Below are 6,273 nucleotides of genomic sequence, written 5' to 3' on the forward strand. Positions count from 1 at the left end.
TGCTAACGACCAGCGGCAGGGAGACGTCAACTTTGCTTCTCTCTTCGTAACGACTTCCAGATGTGAGGGCAGCCTCCCCGCAAGGACATGCCGAGAGAGAAAGAGGGGGGAGAAAAATAAAGGGGGGGAGCCCTAAAAAACAATGAATCTTTGGACCTGTCTGATCTTATTACAGATATTTTCTGCTGGGACAGATGAAAAGTGCAATGAAACTTTGAAGTTGTGATTAAATACTGCTGGGGAGACTGGGGGGAGGGGGGAAGAAGAGAAGAAACTTTCCCCTTTAATTAGTTCTTTATTTATCACGTTGCTCTTTTGTCCGATTTAGAGAAGAGTCTTGAAGAGAAGAAGAAGAAAGTTGTTTCCTGCTTGCGGGGTGGGGAGCTGTGCGTTATCCCAGACCGCCCTCCACGGCCAGAGCTAAGGTCATCCCCGGGCCCTGCCTGCAAGCAGAGGCTGGCGCTGGCGCTGCAAGCCCCCAGCTCCTGGCGCACGAGTTATCCGGCTGGTGGCGGGGGGCACTATGGAGCGGGGCAGACGGGGTGATCGCATGGTCCTGTCTGCCCCAAAGGTCCATGACTCTTTCAATAAAAGCTCTCTCCGCTCAGCTGATTTGCACCAGCTGGGCTGAGATCCTGCCTCAAGGCTTTCGCTCACCAAGCAAGAGGCCATGGGTAGATCCTGGGGGTGGGGGGTCCGGGATCTACCTGTGCTCAGGGGAGCTTCATTCCTGGTGATCCAATGTAGTGGGTCCCTTCAGCTTCTCTGGGGCCATGGGGTGAAGGGGAAGGGGAAGGGGAGCGAGTGGCCCATGGAGGTGTATCGGGGTGGCTGGGCCCAGGAGCACTCTCTCCCACTTGCACTAAAGGACAGTGCAGCGTGCCTGGCTGAATCCAGTGCTTAGCAGGCCGGGACACCTGGGTTCAGTTCCCTCTATCACAGGCCCTATGTGACCGTGGGCACAGCACCGAGCTAGCCCATGCCTCAGTTTCCCCATCTGGACAATGGGGCTGGGAGCACCTCCTTCTACAGAGCAGCAGCAGGAAGATAAGCACAGGCTGGGAGTCTCAGGAGCGTGGATGAGACCTGGCCCGGCTGCCGAGAGCCGCTGAACTGACAGAGCTCAGACCCAAGCAGTGCACACAAGAGCGAGCGAGGGGGGCAGCGGTTTGAACCCGGCTTGGGAACGTGGGGCTGTGCCATTTGACCGCCGTTGGCTGGTGAGCCGCAGGGGATGCCGGGCCCGCGTGCCACTTTGCCCTCGATTCCTGACCCTGCAAAGCCAGGCCTGCTTGCACCCCTCGTTGGAAGCCGGCAGCCCCACGCTGCGCTGAAGGGCAGCAGGAGCCTCGGGGAAGCTCCCGGCAGACGTGTGCCGCCTTCTCCGGTGCTCGCGGCCCGTCGCACACAGGGCAGCATTGTTCATCCCCGCCTCGCAGGTGAGGCCCAGCCGAGGGAAGTGACTCGTGCAAAGGTGCAGAGCGAGGCCACGGGAGGACCCCGGCGCTGCAATGAAAGCCCTGCAGCCAGCGCCGGCTGCACTGGCCTGCATCGGAGAGGGGGGCCGCATTGGATGGGGTTTATTTCCAGGGCAGGACTAGCTTTTTTAACCAAGGGGCATCCACTGTCCTTTGAAAGGCTCCTTCCAGCTCTACAGTCCAAGCACAGACTAGCTTTGGGGATTGCTACTGAGCCCGACATCTCCCTTCCCTTCCCTTCCTTGTGTCTCTGCCAGGCTGCTGGGCCCCCGGGGACCCCTGCCCATTAATCTGCTCTGCAGCGACGGTGGGAAATACGCCCGGTGCCAAAAGCAGAACCCGCCCGGCTCTGCTTGCTGGACAAACCCACGCCGCAATCTTCCAGCTGTGCTGGCAACCTCAGCCGTGCAGCTTTACAGCCCCCCTGTGGGCCACCCGGGGCAGATCTCAAGGTTGATGGAGACATGGCCCCCATTTCCTCCGGCTGCCAGAAAGGCTGATTTACGCCGGGAGCGTGGCCATGCCAGTTAATCATGCCAGGCGGCTGGGCTCGCTTGCGAGGCCGTACGTGACCCGCGCGCCAGCTGCTGTGCTTCCAGATGTTCAGGTCCCGGGTGGAATGAGACCCAAGTCTCTTGGCCTTCTGGAAACCGCCCCAGTGGAGACCCCGAGACCTCTGCTCCCTCCGCACCCCATAAATCCTCCTCCAACAGGCAACAGGGACTCTCTCCCCTGCAGCGAACCCGCCCTGGCTCTCCCCCGTGCCTGGGATGTCCCACGGCCGCCAGGCTCTCTGTCTTGCTCTAATTGACGGCCCTTCCCATGTGAGCCGTAAGTCTGGCTGCTGCGCCGCAGTCAGCTGGGCCTATTAGCCGTGGCTGGAAACTGCCAGGGACAGCAGCACATATTTCAGCACGGGATCGCAGCCACCCCGGGCAGGCAGCGTCCGAGGGCTGCGGGCTGAGAGTGTGGCGGACACGCCATCGCCGATGCAGCCGGCAGAGCTCTGCTCCTTCTTCCCTGCTGGGCATCTGACCGAGGTCACTTTTCCCTCTTGACCTAAGCTGCTGTTTTCCACCCGTGAGGAGGCTGCACGTTGATGCCAAGGAAATGCAATTCTTGTACTGCACACAAGTACTTCTGCATGCCTCATACAGTGTGCGCCGCCCGGATATACCCACGCGCAGGTGCATGTGTCCAAATCTACCCCCAAACACACACCAGTGGTGCAATCCAGCTGAAACAAACTGGACTGGCTACCTCAGTGGTAGCTGAGGACAGCTTTGGCAGGGGGAGGCAGCAGGGGACAGTGGTTAGAGTCCTGACTTGGAAGACTGGACAGCAGTGTCCCATTCCCAGTCCTTTCCCGGGTCACACCTTGGCTCTGCACCTCCCTGCTTGCCTGTCTGTCTAGACTGCAAGGTCTTGGGGGTGGCGTGGCGGCTACAGCGATGGGTCTTTGATGCCAGTCGGGGTTGGTAGGCACTATTGTTACATAAATAATCACCATCCGTCACTTTTAACGATGCATTAATTAATTGATAACACCACAAAGCCCATTGCATGCTGCCTGAGCCGCACGGAGCATCGCGGCATTCATTTTTCGCCCCCGTCTAATCCCTTGAAGGCACTAAGCACATTGCGCTCCACTGGCCTGGGGAAGATCCTGCCTGGCATAAAAGGAAGGTGTGTTTGAATTATAGCGGCGTGCAGCCCGTGGAGCTGGATCCTGAGCGCGTTTTGGAGGCTGTTGTGTCATTGACTGCAGCCGTGTTAGCTGGGGTGCGTGCCCGGGGGAGCGAGAGCAGGATGGGAACAGGTTCTGCCCCACGCCACGCCGCGCCTTCGCCTTTGCCTGTTCTTCTCCTTGGTGCTTTCGGCAGCTATGTTAACCCCTTTGCCCCAGCTGCTGCTTTAAACGATGCTCGTCCTCATAAAGAAAATGAGACACATCCGTGTGGTTTCCATGCTGAGATAGCGAGGATACGACTTGGGGTGAGATTGCAGCCACAAGCGGGGTGGCCAAGGCCTGGTGAGTTGTGTAGCAGACACGTTCCCAGCTCTGCAGCACACGCAAAGGCCGGCTCACCCTCGTGCGGTGGCTTTGCAAACACCGGCTTCCCCCTTCCTCCCAGAGCAGAGGGGAGCTGGAGCATCTCCCCAGCAGCAAAGGTGGAGACAGATCCCAGGGGTCCGGCTTCTCCGTCTCCTTTCTGTAGCCATCCGCTCCCACTCCTATCATGGCCTGATGGCCAGAGCACAGCTGCCCAGACTCCCAGTATCCTTTGCTCTATCCACTAGACACCTCTACCCTCTGCCACAGCTGGGAGCAGAAGCCAGGACACACCTGGCTCCCAGCCGTTTGCCCTTAGCTGCTGCTGAGTCTCGGGTTTCCCTTTCCAGCTGGTCTTTAAAGACAGTCTCCACTGAGCTGCAGTGCCAAGCACCCACTGAAACCAATGGTTGCCACGGGGAAGCCCCTCCAGACCTATATTCCCCCCTGACCGGCCCCTCAGCTCCTTATGCAACAGCCCTGAAAGGGAGCAGCCCGGATTTGTGTCTGGATCTGGGTGGGAGCTCACCTAAGAACCTGCCGGGTTTGGTCCATGCTAAAAATAACCTTTTTATCCAGGCTGCTGGAAATCCTGATGCTCCTGCGCTTTGAAGCCCACTTGCTATGCCGGTGTGTCGGGGGGTGCAGATCTGCTGCTCGACCTGCTTGCTGCACGGCACCTGGCCTGGCAGCAGCTTGGCACCGCTGGCGTGTTGCTGCAAGCCCCTCGGAAGAACGTGGCACTGCCTAGGCGTTGACTTCCTTTATCAGCTATCCATCCATCCTCACGCATACCTATTTATCCGCATTCCCATATGGGAACCTGGATCAGCTCCTCCTCTGCTGTTGCTTGCAGTGCATGCTCCCTTCTTGCCTGGGAGACATGGTCTGTGCGCAAATGCAGTGAGCAGGGCCCGTGCCCTGCATTGAGCCAGCCTGTGTCCCTCTGGGGCATCCTCTGGGCACAGTCCCTGTGCGGGGGCCTTTGCAGGCATATCTCAAAGGAGCTCCTGGTGCAGTTGTGAGGGCCTGGCTCAGGTCTTTAACCCTCTGCCTTCACCCCCTGGCTCACTGAAGACTGTACACAGCTGCTGGAAACCGGCTAGCTCCTTTGGGAGTAGCTATTCCTATCCTATCCGTATGGGAGTGTGGATAAATTGATAGGCAGACGGGTATGTGGGAGGATGCTTGATAAGGAAAGGAGCAAAGGACTAGGGGGTAGATGGATATACTCGTGGTCAGGTGGATGGAGAGATGGCTGCATGGATGGATGGATATTAGGCACGGAGAGGGAAGGATGCGGTCATGTATGCAGGGATGGAGAGACTGAGCAAAAGAAATCCCCACTGATAGCAGTGAGGTGCCCGCGCAGATGGATTGAAGACTGCCCACCCGTGCCATCCTTCTTGCTGTTGCATCTGTGCCAGGCACTGCTGCCCTGCCTTCATTTTCCTATGAAATCATAGAAAATGAAGGTTGAAGGGACCTCAGGAGGTCACATCCAGTCCAGCTCCCTGCTCCAAGCAGGACCAGCCCCAACTACATCATCCCAGCCAGGGCTTGGTCTAGCCGGGTCCTAAAGGCCCGGTCTTATATCACCCCCCTGCTCCATCCCATCGGCTCCCTGGGGATGCAGCTGGGGCTGGTCCTGCTTGCTTGGACTGGATGCGACCTCCCGAGCTCCCTTCCTGCCCTGGGGCAGCGACCAACGTCATTGCTGGGGTGGGAAACTGCTGGCAGAGGCCACCCAGCACCGATGCCTGCCACCCGGATATCTCCAGCCTCTTGCCTCTGCACTTCATTCCCCGGCTTCCCTCCCTGTCTCTCCCTTCATCCTTATCTCTTGATAGGTACAAGCGATACGACCGGCAATGCTCATGTAACAAGCTGCCTGCCGCTGTGAACGCCCAAGAAAATACCAGATCAGGGGGATGATTTATGAAAATGGAGCGAGAGGCAAGCGGGGAAGGTTGCTGAAATGTAACAGCGCCCGAGTCGCGCGCGGTAATGAATGCCTGCTCCACATCTCTGCGCGCGGGGCCCGGCGAGCACCTTTGATCCCCAGCTGATCTGAATGCCGGGCCTCGCCTGGTGCCAGCGAGCAGATGAAATATGCACTGGAGGGGAGAGGACAGTCTCGCACATCACGGGAGGCCAGCCAGTGTGTTATATTGCAGAACTCCTAATGCGCTGTCCCTTTGCGGCCATTGATTTCCATGAAATAAGCCAGCCGGGTGTGTAATTGTGTACAGATATTGTAGCCTCTTTTACATGCTGTTCTTCTGGGCCCTTGCCGGCAGGAAATGAAACTTTTCAGGCCGTTAGGCAGTTATTTTGTTGGGTTGTGTTTTCTTTTTCAGGCCTTTCTCTTGAAAGCGGCATCTCGAGTGGGGGAAACCCAAACCCCCTTCCCTCGCCGGTTCCTCTCTGAATGGGCCGGGAGGATTAATAAACACTTCCCGGATGATAAGGGCGCGTTATGAGTGCGAGTGGCGCGTGTGTTCAGGGCCTTTTCAATGGAAGCGGATGGAGATGCTTATAAGATACGGTTGCTAGCGAGTGACCTGTGGGATTTGGTAACAGCCGCCGACAATTGAATCTCTCCTATTCTGCGGGTCCTTATCCAGCAGACATCACCAAGCCTGAATGCCTTCTAGCAATGGAGCAGACGGTTATTAAAGGACCTGCTCCTCATGGGTGAACCCTTCATACTGCTATGCCATCACTGTTGTTTCTATGCCA

This window comes from Gavialis gangeticus, unplaced genomic scaffold (assembly GCF_001723915.1).
Source record: "Gavialis gangeticus isolate Ggan-Ray unplaced genomic scaffold, GavGan_comp1, whole genome shotgun sequence".
Classification (NCBI taxonomy): Eukaryota; Metazoa; Chordata; order Crocodylia; family Gavialidae; genus Gavialis; species Gavialis gangeticus.